The sequence below is a fragment of the Papilio xuthus genome, unplaced genomic scaffold (genome assembly GCF_000836235.2).
Source record: "Papilio xuthus unplaced genomic scaffold, Pxut_1.1 DF826961.1, whole genome shotgun sequence".
In the NCBI taxonomy this organism is placed as follows: Eukaryota; Metazoa; Arthropoda; class Insecta; order Lepidoptera; family Papilionidae; genus Papilio; species Papilio xuthus.
In genome coordinates this window covers 3,766,956-3,786,924 of record NW_013531688.1, presented here as the reverse complement: position 1 = coordinate 3,786,924, position 19,969 = coordinate 3,766,956, and the positions used below count along the sequence as shown (strand labels likewise).

Sequence of the window (19,969 nt, the reverse complement as noted above, 5' to 3'; positions counted from 1 at the left end):
ACACCGATAAAGGCCCTGACTGTATACATATAAAAATCTTTACTTTTCGGTAAATTGGCAATAAAAAGTGCCTGCAAATCTTAATACATATTTCATATGCATAGTTTTTTTTATGAATTTGGACTGTATTGAAATAAAATGTGAATAAAATTTAAAATATTAATTTTTATCATGTCATGAAAATGTTCCTATTTATAATCGATGTCTCTTGAATAGATTAGTTTAACAATATTATATTTTGAAGTAGGGATACGTCTTAATATTGGAAAATTTCAAGTAAATCGGAAACATGTTATCGTAAGTTCACACTGACGAAACATTTAATATAAATTTCTTCAGAAAGATAGAAGAATACATGTTTTTATCTAAATGTTTCGGTAGTGTAATTTTACAGGAACAGAAATAATTAAAACGAACTTTGCGCCGTTGTGTTAAAATTCATATTTCTTTGTCATTTAATCAATTAAACATATACTGCAATTTAATACATTTTATACAAAAGAAAGGGATATAGTTTTAGCATAAGAATGTTTTTTTTTCATCCTAAATTTCAATCACAAACATAATCTGTATACAAAAAACATATCCCACTAGTGTCTCTAAATTGCTTGAAAATTACAGATTTAACTTCCTTTGTTTGTGTTCCTAAATGTATGTTATGGGTTTCAATTATTTCTGAACACGTCAAATTAATGTTCATTTTATTAATTATTTTGGTGTCTTAGTTATAACACTGTAGTAAATTTTTAATCAATTGTCAAGATAATCTCGCAAATAATTATTTCATAAGAGCGTCGGTGGCTCAGGGGTCAAGCACTTGGCTTGCAATCTGCAGGTCCTGGGTTCGAATTCCGCCATGTACCAATGTGTTTTTCGATTTCCGATTTACATATGTACATTTATCCGACGTTTTTACTATGAAGGAAAATATTGTGATGCAACCTGCACATATCTGAGAAGTAATTCAAAGATATGTGTGAAGCCAACTGCGTGGTTGACTATGGCTTAATCACCCGTAATATAGGGTAGGCTCCGAGCCCCTCAGTGGGGACGTATATTGAGCTGATGATGATGATGATCCCATAAACAATGTAAGCGATCTTCCTTATTAATTGATCAAAATATTATTTGTACATGTGTCTTTTAGTGTTTTTCTACAATTGTCGTTTCCATAAATTTAGGATGCAATCATTTTAGTTGGAATTTCTTATGTCATTTATACTATATTTTATTATTAATTTGAATATTACTACATCCTTTAACAGTTGTACAAAATTAAGTATCACATACTTAGTTTGCTGGACTAATTACTTGAATATCTGACTCGAAGGACCAAAATAATGTGTGGTTATGATCCTCCTTAACTCTGATGTTTAAAGAATTTGACAATAGGAAGTTTAAATAAACAGTAAAATACTAAATATGTAGACGATAGTAACATGATGTCTGATTGCGACTATTGTCCTGTCTATAAATTTAGTAGTACGTGTGTGACGTCATTGCAGTTTTCATACTGTATATTTTGGATCTAAAATATCGCGTCTTATCCCTAATACGAACATTAATTTTTTTTAATTCCTTCAATGGTGTAAATTAAGAAAAATATATAAAAAATGGCTTTTTCCAACATATATGTTGTTAAAATTTATTTATCTAAAGATACTAGATCTGGATTAAATTGGTAGAGTTCTGGCTGATTTTCTTAGCATTTGACAGCTGTGGTGACGTCAACACACGCGACAGTGGCGCATCCTTTCCGCCTCACACATAAAATACTAAGCCACCACAATAACGTGATACTCCAAAGTATTTCTTGCTGTAAAAGTATACAACGTATTAAGGATTTGTACAGTAGAATAATACAGTTGTTCAAATGACGTTAGTCTTGAAGTGTCACGTTATGGTGCCCGAGTAGTATATACTATATAGGTATGTTAAAAATATCGGATACGCTTAATTCTCTATTTGCAGTACCTGCACTTTTCTTTTATAACATTATATATAACAATACCGTTAGACATTATGTAGTTATTGTAATTATATATTTTTTAATCCCTAGTTATTTATTCTTTGTACTTTTTTTTAGATCAATTCGAACCGACTGCTCTTAGGGAGATTAACGTATAATGAAATAGATTAAGTGAACATTTTGCACTTTAAGTTTTAAGTTTGTAACTTAGTTTGTAACAGGACGAGAAGAAACCATTGTAGGTGATTCATTGTAAAAATTATAGATATTTTTATACGCACCCATCCCCGTGTAAGAAAACGCCATAGACAAGATATATTTTCTGTAATAAATACATATATACATATAAAAGCTATAAACTAAATGGAACTTATCGCAATATATTTTAATTTAAATCTAGCAGCAATAATAAATGGTACGTAAATTAAATTCTTTGGCTAAAATATATAAATTTGCGTACGGGATCTAATCTAGATCATAAAGTCTGGAAAAATAAAATGTATTATAACCTTCATTTTTATACTAATCTTGGTCAAGTGAAGCCCCCAAAAAGAGGGTTAAGCCCCCATCGGTCCAAATAAATCCCGCGGTCCGTCATAACAGTGTTGCCAAAAAACATATCGTTAAATTAATTTTACAATGTCTGAGAAAGCTCTCTTGACGATTGAATTGTTCTTTCGGTATGTATAGTGTTGCTATTTAAAATGGTTCTTAAATCGTGGTAGAATTGGAATGTGAAATGATTGTTACTTATTGTTATTGTTGGTATAATATTACGATATCTATGTTAATTGGATACTTGTGTATGAGTTGATCGGTCACTTGATGTCTTCAATTTTTTTTGGTGATAACACTGATTTTAATGTCACTATTCGAATGTAAATTGATAGAAAAATTATAAAAGTGAATTTTTGTAATCGATTAATAATTCGGTTAGATGTCGAAGTTATTAGATAGTTATAAAACCAATGAATGAAGTTTGCGCTTTGCGAATGAACTAGAAAACTGCTACCTCTTGAAATGCCTAAACATGTCCAATACGTGTATTATAATGATAAAATAAAAATTAAGGTATTTTATCTATTGTTCTGCTTACAATTTTATTGCAACCCATTTGTTTTATAATTTTTTTTAAACCATAAGCATAGACCTAATTTTGGTTTTATAGTCTATGTCTCATTGATCTGGTCTATGGTTAACTTAAAAAAACATAAGAGACCACATGTACTGACGTATTTTGTTTCAATTGCCATTTTTATCGAAATCTATTATAATACTCTAGATCAGTCTTTCCCTTGTGGGCGCTGCAGGTCTCAAGTTGCGGTTGTAGTAAAAATTTCGTTTATAATTCTCCGTAAATATACATATATAGGTCACAATAATTAATTAATTTGAAGTTATATTGGTTTTTAAATATGTGAAAATATGGGGGCGCTAAAAAAATATTTATTCTCAAAGTGGGCAGTAGACAAAATAAGTTTGGGAACCACTGATGTAGATAGTCAAAAAAATTTGCCAATCTTTATTAAAAAAAGAAATTTTTTAGAACCTTAAATGACGGAAAATTTTATTTTATCGAGTTCATTTGCTTTGTTGAAATAAACTCTACAGTAATCAATTTATGATTTAAAATCGAACATCAAATGTTTTGTAATGTAAAGAATGGTTATCTGATTTTATAAAAGTAGGTTACTGATCTTTTCCTTTAGCGAATACATGAATTTTACGAGATTATGTAAATTTCAAAGTTGAGTTCAGTAGTTTCTTATAAACTTAGTAAAATTTTACAGGATTAAGATATTCTTATTCTAAAGCAAAACTAGACATGTAATCTGCAAGTTTTGTTATGATTTTGGAAACATTGGCTAAGTTCTAGCCTCCATTTTTAGTCCTTGATACCCATAAAATGGTCTTATGATAGAAATAATTACTTAATTTCCTTTTACTGTTGATTTTTAATGACATCGTCGGGTGTAAATAAAACACATAACCAAATTTTTAATTTTATTGATGTGAATTGTAATTTTATTTGTACTATTTGTAATGTAAAAAAATTGCTTCTTTAAGTCGAAATTTTCTAACTTTAGGTGACTTAGTCGTCGGGTGACTTATTTATTCTTAAGTAAACATTAACTGAAGTAAATAAAAATAAAATTCTTTTATATCAGAAATATTTAAAAAAAATTGAAGCTATGAGTAATTTTTAATAGACGTCTTGTCAGATTATTGTAGCTTCCCTCCATCTTGCAGAACAGATGCTCAATAAACAGCTCCACTGACGAAGAACCTACACAAAATAAATGCTATTAAAATTTTACGGCATTCAAAAATCATGACAATTTTTAACATTAAAAGAACAGATAAAATATAAAACATATTATCCAACAATAACATAGACAATGTCATTGACAACTTCCATGATAAATGACACACCACGAATTAAGTTCCAATTTTTTTTAAAAATCATAAAAGTCTAAGAACCTAAAATGCACTTCAATATTCTTTACTTATCTGTATTTTCTTATTTGCGCTAGTTAATCACAATTTCTTTACTATAGGAAATTTTATGACTAAAAAATCTTTCTTGTTCATTAAAATCGATTTAACAAATACATTAGTGATTTAATATGTACATAAAGTAATTTAAAATTAACATTGGAACTGCTAATCACAAGAATTAGCGATCTTTGCAGGCAATTCATATAGTCACTAAGAGTACCCTTAATGTCTCTGAGTGTCGTTACGATTAATTCATTGAATATCTTTCACACATTTGATGCAATAATCAGACTTCATTATACCTGATGAACGCAACGGTGCAAGAATTCCGTGTAACGTACTGTTTGAAAAACACAAAATATATTTTTGTAATAAAAGAGCATTTTTTAGTTGTAGTTACATTGTACAGGATTGTAATTTTGAACATAATGGAACATCATTCTTTAAGTGTGGTTAAGTACCTATTTATAATTAGTAAAAAAAAATAAACAATTAAAATTTTGAACGTTTTGAGTTTTTCTTTCGTGTTTTTCCCAACCGTATTTATTGTGTTTGAAACATATCGCTATCTCTGTTATGTCAAAGATAATGAGCGGGATGACGATATGTTTTATAGAGATTTTGGGAGGCCAAAGAGGAGAGGGAGGAGATTTTCTGAGGAGAAACGAACGGTTAGCTAATTTTATAAATACTTTTAGTAAATGACATTCCAATGCCGAAACACCTTTTAAAGATATTTACTTTTTTCCGTTCTTCAAAAATCAGCCTTTGTATAAACACAAGTGCTTCAACAGTGAAAACTCAAAGAACAACCTGGTTCAAGTCATGGTATCATGACTCATACTATTTAGTTGAGGTTCTTATAAACAATATTATTTGAACAAGACCAAGTAATTTAACAATCTTAAAAATTATGCAAGATATGTAGTGCAATTATCAATCTTAAACACTTGAAAATAAGATACAAAATGCAATGTATTAAAAAAAGGTAACGTATATTAATGGCTCTGAACACGTGCACAGCTGATGCGTTGGCAATCTTCCCGCGAATGCACCTGAAAATGTTGTTACATTTATTTCAGTCCCAATGACAAATAACGCAACGGCACAATGATTTAAATAATGCTATTTTCACACTTATCACTATTTTCACAACCCAGCTTGATAAAGACGTGCCAACGACACCTTGATTAGGTTTACAGATTTTTTTCGAAGTTAATTTTGTATTTTTTTTTGATTGAAGAGAATTTTTTTTACTTGCACATGTATTTGCCAAATAAAAAGAGTGACCAAAAGGTGTTAAGGTTTATATAGTTAATGAGGGAAAAAAACATACCAAAACAAAAAAAAGCTCGGTTCCTTTGTGGGTCTATCTTAAACGTAAATAGGTCTAAGACATCAGAACGACCCCGACTGCGAAATAACAAGTCTATTTACTTTTAACCATACAAGTACTATCAATTTCCTACAAGAAAGTTGCTTGATTTCCCCGCTTACAGCAATGGAGCCACCGTCGTTGTGCAGCTCGTTTCTCTCATGTCGACGTGGAGTCAGACGACTGAGGGTGAACGCAGAAGCAGTGCCGTTAGTGGCTGTTGTCACATTACAAACAACCAGCTAACCACACTGCCAACGCGTCCCAACCCTATATACCAATATCTCCTTCCTTCCTTTAGTTTTCAGTCTTCTCAGCTATGACACCTTTTTTCAATACTTCATCGGTGGCATTTTTTCAATCTTCAGTGCGTGTTACTTAGACTAAAAAAAGATTAAATGATTAAAAAAATTATGATTATAAATACTTAATAATTTTTAATAGAATGCCAAAAAGATTTAGAAAACAATTCAGTTATAGTATTCCAGTGTGAGTTTACATTTTTCCTGTTGTAATCCAGCGCTGATTTCGATTGGACTGGAATAATGTAAACCAGCCAACACGACACAAAGTGACAATTTGTAATTCAAAGAAACGGATAGGATGATCTAGTTCGAGATAAAACTTAACAGATTCGTTCGAATTGGATAATTTCATTGGACATTAAGATGTCCAATGAAATTATCCAATTCTGTTCAAGATTTAAGAATCTTGAACAGAATAGAATTCGTCTTACTCAATGACTTAAACTCTATTTGTGATGTTTCCTTCCGTAAATTATTATTGTTTTTCATCATCGAAGTTCTTGTAGCATTAATGTGGATCTGAAACAAATATTTTAATTTATTATTAATAATTTAATTAAATGAATACACTAATTATATATACTTGGTAAAATACTATGGGATTTCAATATTATTCTATCTTCCTGTATACTACTAGCTGTCGCCCGCAACTCTGTCCGCGCGGAATTAAAAAAAAACTTAATAAATAGCCTATTTATTCTTTCGGACTATGTTCAACATCTGTGCCAATTTTCAAGATCCGTTGAGCCATTCCGGAGATACCTTAACAAACATCCATCTATCGATATAAATGTTCGCATTTATAATATTAGTAATAAGTAAGATGTAAGGATCGTGCTAAATAAAAAACTGTGATGTTTTTCTCCTTTAGGTTATTGAGTTATAAGGAGTGGTTTTCTTCCGTCGATCTATGATTACGCTCTATTTGTAATTATTGTACACCGACATTGCTTCGTATGCAGTCTGATGATGAACAGTAATTTATCAGCGAACGACTTTATTATCAATTTTAATTGTCTTGAAGGACTTTCATAGTCATCTTGCTTATCGAAAATCATCGTTGATTCAAACATTCATATTGTAGAACATGGATTTCTAAGACTAAAATCCAAAACATATTATTTTGTCAAAAATTAACAGGAATGACTATATGTTTTATGCAGGGGTTTTGATCTCATTTAATAGCATGTTTTATTTTTATTTTGCTGAGCTTTTGATTGAACTGTAGCTGATTTTGTATCGAGTCGAGATCCACAAGCGCTGGCAAATGAGCTATATGTTTAAAATATTAAAATATATAAAGAGTATTTTTGTTTGCATCGAATTCGCACCGAAATTACTGAATCGATCTGAATAATTCTTTCATTGTTGGGAAGCTACACTATCCCCGAGTGATATAGGCTATATTCATGACTAGATTTTTAAATTCCGCGCGTACGAAGCCGCATGTTTCTGCTATCTTTTATAATAAGCAGCAACTACCGACGCTCACTATATTTTATTGGTAATTTTACGCATTTATTGATAATTTCTGGCGAATGTCATTAAATGAATTACTATTTGTAGAAAGAACTTAAGAAGAGATGAAGTTAAGACTTATTTTACATTATAGCACAATGTATTCCAGATAATCACTAACCTATATAAATGGACTCGCTATAAGATGTAGTTCTTTGTGCCTATTTGATTTCCGCCATTTTGGCGCTGATAGTAGCGGTCTGTAGCGGTGGTGTAACTTCGAACTAATAATATTAATAGAATTATCTGTCACGTAACATCAACAGGCAGGTTTAAAATCGGAACGAAGCAAACTGTCATTTCCAAGCAATCGCCTATACATTTATAGAGATTTGCAAAGTTCTAGCGAAGTGGTACTCGTGTATGTAGGTAATGCATTTGACATTTAACCTCGCGCCGAGTCTGTTACCAACACATCTATGATAGATTATATTAGCTATTTGAGTTTATATTCAAATGAAGTTTAGGTATTTGTTAGCTGTTTTAAAAGGTCAACTATTGATTTCCCTGTTTGATTACGATAGTTTATGTTAACGGAAAAAAATAACCCGTGTTAAATTGCTCTATTTACGTAATTCTTCTTTTGTTTTACATCTCTTCGTGGGCCTTATTTTCTCCAGCAATTCCTTCTGTGTTGGACTAAGCTAGCAACAGTATTCATTATAACCTTAATAAATGTTCTATAATATCAGACGATATTTTTATTGTCTTGTTTTTTTTAAATCATGAACAAACTTTAGCTTTTTTATAGTCATGTAACTGTTACTCTTTCGTTTTCTTCTCCCTGGAACTTTTCTCTTCTTCCCATAACATAATACGACTGGAAGGGAAATATAACTATCGCCTCTCACACAACCTAATGCAACTAATTGTTGCGAATTTATTGCGTTAATTATTCAAACCAACAGACACACGTTAATCATATTCGATTAATACTTAGAAATACATATCCGTAATTCCGTACATAGAATGTAGATCAGTCTTTCCCAAAGTGGGCGATAACGCCCCCATGTGGGCGCTGCAGGTCTCAAGTTGCGGGTTATAGTAAAAGTTACGTTTAAAATTCTCCGTTAATATACATATAAAGGTCATAATAATTTATTAATTTAATTTGAAGTTATAGTGGTTTTTAAATATGTGAAAATATGGGGGCGCTAAAAATATATTTATTCTCAAAGTGGGCAGTAAACAAAATAAGTTTGGGACCCACTGATGTAGATGACTAAATATTTTTATATATGCACGATGCATCGCATACACGTGGCTAATAGGGTGTGTGTAAACATTTTAGTAGCTTGATCGAGGTTGTTGAACTATCGTATAATACATAGTGGTTTTAGTCGCTAAAGTCGATACGCAGACGGTAGGTGTTGATTTGTTATACTGAATTTGTCTCTTTATACTTAGACCCTAATACGATGCTATGTAGAGCTATGCTTTGCTCGGAATAAAGTACAAAACGCTGTAATACAATATTAGGAATCGAGAGGAAGAAAAGAGATGCAGGTCCCAGCCCTATTCGGTCTCTCCTCCAGCCAAGTGTACTGGCTGTAGGCAATCCGTGACCGCTTTATCTAGCAGTATTTAGACATTTGTTTTAATTGTGTAATGATACAAATCTTTTCCATTTTTACGGTTCCGTACCTCGAAAGGAAAAAAAAACGGAACCCATATAGCACTTTGGTGTCCATCCGTCCGTCTGTCAAGACATTTTTACTATAGGGTGACGCTGTTATAGATTTCATTACTCGTGTAAATACCGATGTCTTTGTAATTCTAATGTAGATAATCACCGTATGATAACTAACGTGGGTTTAACCAATCATTACAAACACACCGCCATCTGTTATCGTCATCTGTTGGTGTTGACCCTTACAATATGTTAAATAAACAAAAATATTCACGGGAACTCCCGTGTTAAAAACTACACGAGATATAAAATTTATTAGAATTAAAATTAAAGAAGTGGCTGTATGTTAAAAAAAATAGTTCCATGATCAAACGGTATTCATTAATTAAAAATAAAAACTGAAGATATCACTCAATATATTCCACTTCTTTTCTAGCATTTTTATTTTAATTAGTTGATGTTTAATTAATTATTTTATTAAATTAATTTAAAAATACTTGCTTATTACTTGTTTATTTTAATCTCTGAAATTGCAAAGATCCCTTCCTCTTACAAAATTTAAATAAATTCTCTAATGCATGTTAGAAACAGAAACTCGTTTCGTACGAGTGTTGGGTAACATTGAAATATACCTAAATATGATTATGGTTAGTACATACGCAACTAACATTAACCAATGGCCAAGATTTCATTCAATTTTCAATTAGTTGCTTGAATTTGTGTACTTTATAAAACAAATTATTTGAGATTATAACTACCAAAACCAAATTTCAATATATCGAACCGTTTCAGATATCGAGTAATATGTGAATCAATTTTGTCCCACAGTTCCCGTTGCATTTACGGGATCATAGGTAGCCTATGTATTCTTCTAGACTGTGTTCTATATCTATACTAAATTTCATCGAGATCTATTGAGCCGTTTATGAGATAGCTAGGAACAAACATTCGCTCTGTTAACATTACTAGACGTTGCTCGTAACTGTGTACGAGCGAATAAGAAAAATTAATTAATAGCCTATATGTTCTTCCAGACTGTTTTCTATATTCATGCCAAATTTCATCGAGATCAGTTCAGCTGTTCTGGAGATACTTTCTAACAAACAACAACATCTATCAAAACATTCGCATTTATAAGATTACTAGCTGTCGCCCGCGACTCCGTCCTCGTGGGATTTAAAATAGATGTTGGCCGATTCTCAGACCTACTCAATATGCTCACAAAATTTCATGAGAACCGGTCAAGCCGTTTCGGAGGAGTATGGGAACGAAAATTGTGACACGAGAATTATATATATAAGATTACGAAGTAAGAAATTCCAGTCGATTACTAACAGACGTGGCTGTGTATTGCTAGTTAATCAGATTATTTCATAGTATTCAATTGTTTTCGTATTGTTAGAATGTACACACACGAAATATATTGTTATCTCTGTATTTCCGAAGGTAATAAGAGAGATGACTATATTTTTGTACATGTGTATCAACGGTGAAAACTCACCGTATATGGTATACGGAACACGTGTATTTTACGTGGACATATTTGCATATCAATGAAGTGTGAAATTCATTTATAAGTTACGAGCTTGAAAATGAATACACATTTGTAACATTCACTTATTTTACTTACAACAAAATCACTTTTTTATGTATTATAATATTTCTTTTTTTTATAGTTTAAATATTTAATAATAATTTTACTAATAAAAGTAAAGTAGTACTTTGATTTTATTACCAACTCAAAGTACTATAAGATTTTACTATTATTATTTCTACGCGGTATTTGTTCATTGAATTACAAAAAGGTCGATCTCAAAACCGCTCAAATACAGTACGAGGTGAGGCTAAGAAATGTAAATTAACTGTAGGGCTCATTTCAAATCGTAAATAATATATACTTAATGGGTAAAGGTAATTCAACACTGTCTCTATTAATCTGCAATATTACTTTAGATTGATTTCTATTCCAAATAGTGTAGACCAAAATATCAAGTAGATGTTAGGCAGGCGCTTACACGTGGGTACGTAAGAGTTCTCTTGTTCCCGATGTGCAAAATCAAATGCTATATCTGTTAAAGGTAACTTAACACCAAATAAGCCGTCAGTTATTTTTTCTATTCATAATGGTTTGAATAAGTTCGTCATCAGCTCATTATACGTCCCCACGTAGAGGCTTAAAGCTTAACCAATTTAGAGTTGACAATGCCATGGTCAAGATCAAGAATTTTTAATTAATTTAAACAAAATAATCGTGGCTTAATACTTATTTGCTAATAATAAAACAACATAAATAAAAATAAATTTTATTTGAACATAAAAATAGACATATAAATATAAAATACAAGCTAAAACTAAGAAAATAAATAACGTGTAAGATTTAGCACGTAAGTGCGGTCTTAATTTATTACATTGTAAAGTATACGAGAAATAAGATTACATAGCAAGGCCTCCAGGCTTCGCTAAGGCTTCCTAAAGACTGCGACCAATGTACTTGACATACTGCTTTTACGTTACTCTTTGATTTATTTTATAAAATAATAGCATTTTAAAAAAATAAACTTAATAAGTAGCCTATGTGTTCTTCCATGTTCTACATCTATTCCAAATTCCAGCAAGATCCGTTAAGCCGTTCCGGAGATACCTTTAAAGAAACATCCATCCATCCATCTAAATATTCGCATTTATAATATTAGTAAGATATTATAATAACCCTTTTTATACTCACTTTTAACCCTAAAGAGATATAAATATGTTTTATTATGACAGTTTGCAGCTTTTATTATCAGCCAGGGCATAATTGTAGTGATGGGACTGCATTTATTTATCGATATCATTTAGCGATAATAATTCTGCAGTATCGTCATATCCTTATCAGACGCGTGTTAAATACGTCACTGGGTAATCATCGGTTGATGTTTTTGTGATGGAGTCAATAACAACTAAGATTCTTAGAAATGTGTGTAAGTCGGCGTCTCAAGGTCGCGCGAGAATAGCGCACATCTATGAATACCGGGTGAAACATTTGTTGCGGTTCTACCGTTCCTCTAATTATACTTTAGCACAATAATTCCCAACGGGCAGCTGAGTTCGAGTGACGAGAGTGACATTGTAAAACATCAAAAGCCAAGTTTGATTTTATTGGAACACTGGATTGCTGTCCACATTGATTTGACTTTTGTTCTTAAAGTTAAAATAAATTTAGAGTACGAACAAAAGTCGACATAACTTAAATGTAGATTAAAAGAATGTAGGTTAAAAGAAATCACTGCTTTCATCATCAAGGCTCTAAAGTGCCATATGTGGTAAGAATCCCAAGTTTAGTTGAAAGACTTCGACTATATTCTTTCTCTTTTAAGTCTTTTAAGTTTGGTTATATTTAAATAAGAAAAAGTTGACCTTTGTAAGACAATAATGACATCAACGAAGCATGATCTATAGTAATTAATTTATAAAGGTCACGTCATAGAATAATGTAATGGCCTTAGCGTAAATACCTTTACTTGTAGGCGTACTTTATATAAGTATATTCTAGTCACTATAAAAATGCTATTACGTTAATATCAAGGGCGTATACTGGAAAATAACAGCTACTCGTTGTGGAAGAACTAGTAAAAAATAAAACAAAATATCTACAAAAAAAAGCTGTAATAAAATACACATCATACACATTTATAAAATCATGCCACAATAATATATACTATTAACAAATAAATTTATTAAAAAAACTTTATTAAAAATACTATAAATACTTCAATAATAATACATAACAATTCGTGTAAAAGAAATTTGACAGATAAATTATAAATCAATTATAATAAAGACTAATATTCAAATAATAACATTTATCGACAATAACAAATAAAAATAATTTTAAAGAACAAACAGATTCAAAAACATAAATGGAAAAAATAAATATTGCATAGTGGAAATAAAACTGTATTTTAGAGTTGCACTTAGAGTTCTTATGGTACGAATGTACCGAATTGCTTGGTACAGGCGTTCTGGAGCGTCGCTACACGCCCCGGGGTGTCGTACCAGATAGTGCATTTACAGTTTCAACTTTGCAATAACGCAAAATTTGTCATATTCTTTGCAAACACACTCCTGATACGAACTCCGGGACGAAAACAAAACCGTCGATATCGATAGTTCGTAATGGCGCGTCGCTAAACCGTCTTTTCACAAATGTCTTTGGCCGTTAACACTAGTAAACTACACTTGAAAACTTCGCATCGAAAGACACAAGAATATTAATTAGTTAATTGCTTTTGGGTATGATTGGTTAAGTACAAATGATTAAATTGAAGATTTGAATTAGTAAAATGAGTCTGTGATTTTAATTTTCGAAATGTGACCATATTCCTTGTTGTAAAACAGTGGATAAGCAGCGATGCATTCCTAATACCTTCGATATACTATAGTTTGACATTTTTTACGTATTATTTGTTAATATTTTTGCAATATGATAGTTTTAACGTTATGACTTAGGGGCCGGTTGTAAGCGAGAGTGGCTGTCACAGTCGAGTTTTTGGAAAGCATTCGTGTGACGTTAAAAAGATTCAAATGAAAGTGTGTGGCGAAAGCGTGATATTTAAATGGATAACGTTAATTTGTGAACGTATGTAGAATAATAAAAAGGTTTATCATTTAATTAAACAAATAATCCTTTTTTTTGTAGCCTAAATCAAATTATCGAAGTCTGTTTAAGTTTTTTAATAATTTAACAAAATCTCTGTTTAACCCTTATTTCGATGGTGTCCAGTGTGACGAACAATTAATTAAAAAAATCTACTGAACTAGTTTAGAGAAAATTACGTATGACTTTACTAAAAAAAAAGTTTTTTTGCTATATAAAAATTCCTCGAATTAAGGGTTAAAGACGGGAAAGTACATCAGAATGAGAATGTAGTACTGAAAAATATGTTGTGCTGGGCAATGACTTTTATATTGGTCATCTGTAATTTAATATGGATTGTAATATAACAGTATGTTTTTGTACCGATGACAGCACAATTATTAGTAACACGATATCAATACGTTGAATGCTTTAACACTTAATATAAAATATATTTTGAAACGTTTGGTAATAAATTACAAAATATCGTTTTCTATTTTGTAGCAAAATAAATGGAACTAAATTAGAAACCACTGATCGTAAACTACGTATATCCGGAATCGATTTTGAATCGACTTCATATCGATTCATTGTAATTGTTGAGTTAGTTCGAATATCGATTTGTGGTAGTTATTTAGTATTCGTTAGAGGCTAGTTTGGCTTGGCATTAATTCGATAGGTGAGCGCAAGTAGGTCATACTCGCGTCCTTGCGCCGTCGAGAGACTGACACAGGCCTGCATCCACACAAAGCGAAGCGAATAGCTTACGATATTTTATGCGAACAATGATATTTGTAATGCTAAATGCACTTGCACTTTGGCTTTGCTTGTATGAATACTTTGCGTGAATTTACGTAATTTTAACGTAAGCTTGATTCGAAGCCCAATAGATTGTTGAGTCCAGTCTTTCATTAAATAACTAAACATTCGGATTTTTTTAAACGTTTCCCACAAATAAAATATATTTTTTTAAATGAAGAGTTATATCAAGGAAAGAAAAGTGTAAAAAGAAACTGTTAGTTTTAACATGATTACGCTTTGCACGTAAAACTATTAATATTTATATAGCAACCGAGCGAAATATGATAATGCAAAGTAGTTGGGTAGATCTAATAGTGTGCAGTTGCAGTCTGTGGCATGTCGTGTATAGAGCAGCGAAGTATGTACTTGTTATTGCGGCCGCCTACGCGTGCCCCCGCGCAGTTGCAGTGCTGACGTAACTGCACTGCGGCTATTTCACACTAGCCGCTCGTTAAACATCAGCTATTTCATTCTATTTATACCTCAAACATAACTAGCCACCTTATTACCCTTATAAACTACTAAAAAGTACATTTTAAAGGTAAAGTGAATGTTCGTATTATGTCACGGTATGACTGAGTTATGAAAGTGGGCCGTATAATTGTTAACTCTGTGGCAGATAAGCCGTTGTGCAATAGAACACCGGCTGTACGATAAATGTGTCTGATTGTCATTCACTACACACTATTAATATGTCCTTGGTCACATGGAATCGTTAAAGGGAACGTACGCTGCACGATTACAATGCTCTATGCAAGTACTATCTGTACTCTAGGTACTCTGTATCATGGATGATTTGTAGCCACGAGGCATTTGATCGAGTGGCGGAGTGGCGCGAGGAATACAACGCTCCAATGAACACTTTCCCTTTCCTCAGATCTACGTCACGTCCCACCACCGTTTCGGTTTCAACACGCGTTCGTAATTAAAGACATTTTAATCGACTCGGCTCATTCGATTCGATTTCATTTTCGAGCCGTAATCGATTCAAAAAGGAAACGTTAATTAGCACAACGTTTTAACTGCACGATACGATTATTGGCCCAATCTAACGTTGAGTAGAATCAAGTTTTAGATCACAAATTTTTAGACAAAAAATATGTTTATTTTTTACAATGAGTTTAAGCGAAGCCTTGAAATGAGCATGGAAAATATGTTCGAGGATGAGATCATGCATTATTAATACAATGTACATGTATGCAATGACATTTTAATGCAGTTATGAAGTACATGCGATAGACGTAACACGTGCACAAATAAGACACTAGTATGATATTATAAATTGAGACGGCGGCTTGCGATCCGGGCTAGACGGAGGTCGGACGTAATCTAGTTCAAAGTATTCCCGTGGGCGTAGCGCAGGGTTTGCGCAAGCCGCGGCGCTTTACAAGCGGCACTGTCACCCGCGGGCACTAGCACTGGCACTGGGCACTGGGCACTGCACAGTCGCGGCGGCGGCGGGCGTGCTGGTGCGGCGCGCGCGGCCGACCCACTGCGGCCCGTTCCACTTTTCCTTCCGGCGCGTTGCGAGTTGGCAGCGGCACGGCTTGCATAACCGACGGTTTCGCAAAGCGCTCGTTCGCTGTGAGCTCTGCGCTCGCCGCTCGGCACGGTGCAGCGGCCGGTCGCAGCACCGCCGCCTCACCTGTCTGACTCGACTCTCTTCCTCCGATTTCACGACGTATCACTTTCGCCGGCCCCGCGCTTTTACTCCCCGCAGTGGTACCTAGCTACTCTGAGACGGTCGTTATCAATTGTTGCGGAGGTTGCACGCGCGGGAGATAAGCGCGAAATGCATCGCTCAAGTAGGCCACCGTGCACTCTGCCATGCGGCCGATTGCAGCCGATAACCCGCTCGCGCCTACGTACCATGTTACTCCGGATAATTTCACGTACGTTTGGGATACTCGTGAGAGTCGTGTATCGGTTACGATAGTGTCGCGGGCCTCGGCCGCCACAAATAGCTGCTCCATTTCGACGGCCGGCCGCGGCAAGCGAAAACATTACGAGATACGTTGCCTGCTTTATATTCACGAATGTACCGAAAACAATGTATTCGTTAATTAATTATGTATATATTTAGAAGCGACGACGAGCTAACATGAAGTACTATGGACGCAAACACGACGAATAATTACTTTTGTGGATATAATTTATAGTAAAAACCAAATGTAAGCTAGCATTAATCATATTTAGCGTCATTAAGATACAATTTTGAATGAAACTTCAAAAAAAATGTGATCATAAAATTTTTAGAAAGTGATTATAACGTAATATCCCCGTGTTTAAAAGGTTAACGATTCATGAGGCGTCAATGTGCTTTAAAACTGCAAAAGTACATTTACTTATATTATTACAGCTGTCGCGTTTAACTGTAGTAATAAAAGTAATATTTTATCGTCACCGGCGAAGTGCCGTGATGGCATGGTGCCGTGGTGCAAGGTTGACTGATTCACGCGAGTCTATCCCGAGATCATTGATGTCTCTTATATGAACCGTTGTCAATGATTCGTTTGTAATATGAATATTTACCTCATAAAAATACTATTGAAATAAAAGCTATGTGCATTTCATTGATGAAAAGATGACAAAAGGTGTTCCAATTTTTACGTCGTGTCATATTTAAAAAGATTTTATCAATTTTGAAGAGTTCTAGAATAAAACATCTGAATTAGAACTGTTAAAGTTTAGTATAAACTAGCGGTTGTTCGCAACTTCGTCAGCGCAGTTAAAAATATAGGCAATAATATTTTCGCGTGCGTCAGCTACCCTCCCGTCAAAATCGATACCGCGATTCCGGTGATGGCCAGGAACAAACGCGGCCTTGCAGGCAGTGGTAGAGCCCGCTTTAACACCTTGGCACGAATTGGCCCGGCTCGCCCGGTGAAATACCACGACCACACAGAAGACAGGCTTGAAGTGGAAGCTATTCCGCGTTTCGTCTGATGAGTGTGCGTCCCGGAGGCCTTATTTAGTCCAATTGCCCTTCCCACCCTTTTTCTTATAAGGAAAGGATGGGAAGTGGAAGTGGACTTTTCGGATGAGAGGATGCATGGAAAGGGAAAATATTTTGTTTCTGTGCATCCTCTCCTCCGTCGAATCAAGGTAGGTAACGCATATGCAATTGCGTATGTCTATGGGCAACGGTCACTTCGCTATTTCAGCGATTTCAGGTGGCCGCTCGCTCATTTGCCACCTTATGATATAAAAAAAAGATACCAAAAATTTAAAAATTGGTTATTCCTTTTTAACAACGAAAATTCACCATGTATACGAAATATGTATTTTTTTTCTTTCGTATTACATACAGACAGTCCTATTTATTAAACAAGAATACGATTACTTTCAGTGAAAAGTACATCATTAACTACATTAAGCATTCAGCTATGTATTTACATAACCTATGTATTGACGACACACATTTAAAGGACGATGCTTAGTAATTTGCAATTTACAATGCAAATTGTTTATGACACAAAATTGCATCAGATGATTTTTTTACTTTTAATTGCATATAAAAATAAAAATATTATTCAAAAAAAAATTTGAAATAATGTAGTCATCCCAAGTTAGTTTGGTCCTATTACTAACTTTAATATGAGTTATTGGACAAAGACGTATTCTATATTTCAATTGGAATGAAGAAATATATGTATTCAAAAGACGTTTTTTTATACAAAAAAGCTATTTTATGGAAACAAAACTTAACTAGAATTATTTATTTGTTAAACTTCTCAACAATATATTTCAAGGTCCAGCAAGTATTCACGACATTTGCAAGCCTGTATGCAAGTTTTTTTTTTCAAAAAGGGCAATCATGCCGAGAATCCCGTTTCTTACAAACTTGTCCATTTATAAGTATAAATAGTTTTAATACAAAGACTTGTTATTTATATTGTAAATGATATCACTAGTTGTCGCCCGCGACCTTCTTCACGTGATTAAAAAAACTTAAGTAGCTGCCTATGTGTTCTTCCAGACTATGTTCTACCATCTGTGGCAGATATCAGCGAGATTCATGCAGCCGTTCTGTACATACCTTCTAACGAACATCCATCCGTCCATACATCAAAACTTTCCCGTGTATAATATTAGTAGGATTAAATAATGAAAATGCATAGCTCTGCGGCTGCAGTATCGAGGCTGTCCGAGGCCGGCCCGTGAATAGAATGAGAAGTATGCACACGATCTGCTAAAGGTCGCGACCAACTACACCGATAAATGCAACGGCTACGCACCGAGTCGAGTGGAAATATCTCATGATAATAACAAATTGTTGCTTATTTACTTTAAACTAGAACGCGTTATTTAAAAAAGGCACAGACAGATAATGTTTTAATCCTTTACTGCTGCTTGAACTTATTTGATTATAAAAAAAAACTGTAGTCTGTTTGCAAAATAAATCGTTATTTTAAATTAAAATGTTTCGTTTTAAATTCTATAATATTAATCGTTGATAAGTATTGATGTTGAAAAAAAATTAAATCCAATTGAAGCTTCGATGTAATTTATTTGCAAATGAAACCGTAAATAAAGTTAAAAACGTATTCCTCATATTCCTATACAGGTAAATTGAAACGAAGGTTATGCTAGTTATACAAGCCGGTCGACTTATTGATCGGGGCTGGAGCGCTATTGGGGATATCGGTCACTTCCTGCATGCGCTAGCGTCCCGGCCGGGCGGTGCGGGGGCGCTGGCAGCTCGCCCAAGGACGCCTAGGCAACCTAGGACGTCGCGGTCAAGGTCGGGTCACATCTAGACTTGCGCAACCGAACTATCAGAAACATAATTTAGGTAACCTTGAATCAGCTACCTATTGTGTGTAATAAAGATTATTTTATGATATCAGTCACCGTTGAAGTCAATAACCGTCTATTTATCGATTTTGACGCGATATTATTTTCGTTAACAAATAATTTTTTATATTATAAACGTATAAGGTTATGGAAAATTATTGTATACTTAACCGTGCCATTTAAACTGGTAACTAAAGTGATGCGTCAGAATAATACCGTATCTTTAGTCGCTAAAATCAGCTGTCTAACTACTGGCTTAACAGACAAAATAATTGCAATATACTTTCTACGGATTTGCGAAAATGCTACACGTAAAAAAACATATAAAAAAGCGAAGTAATGAGATCGCGTGTAGTTGCGAGGCGTGTCGTGAATTACAATGGCCGGGGGCGATCACCGCTGTTACGACATTAGAAAGCCACCACGGTCGACGGTCGCACCGGCGAAAGTTAGCATACGT

At 33.6% G+C, this 19,969-nt stretch overlaps 1 long non-coding RNA gene across 1 annotated transcript in view; it reads right to left on the bottom strand.

Moving 5' to 3' along the window:
• Nucleotides 1–4,138: 4,138 nt before the first annotated feature.
• Nucleotides 4,139–19,969, bottom strand: part of LOC106120083 (uncharacterized) — a 43,285-nt gene continuing 27,454 nt past the window's right edge. Inside the window, exon 3 of the long non-coding RNA XR_001227985.1 lies at nt 4,139–4,256. This is a non-coding gene — a long non-coding RNA (uncharacterized LOC106120083). The remainder of the gene's footprint in view (nt 4,257–19,969) is intronic.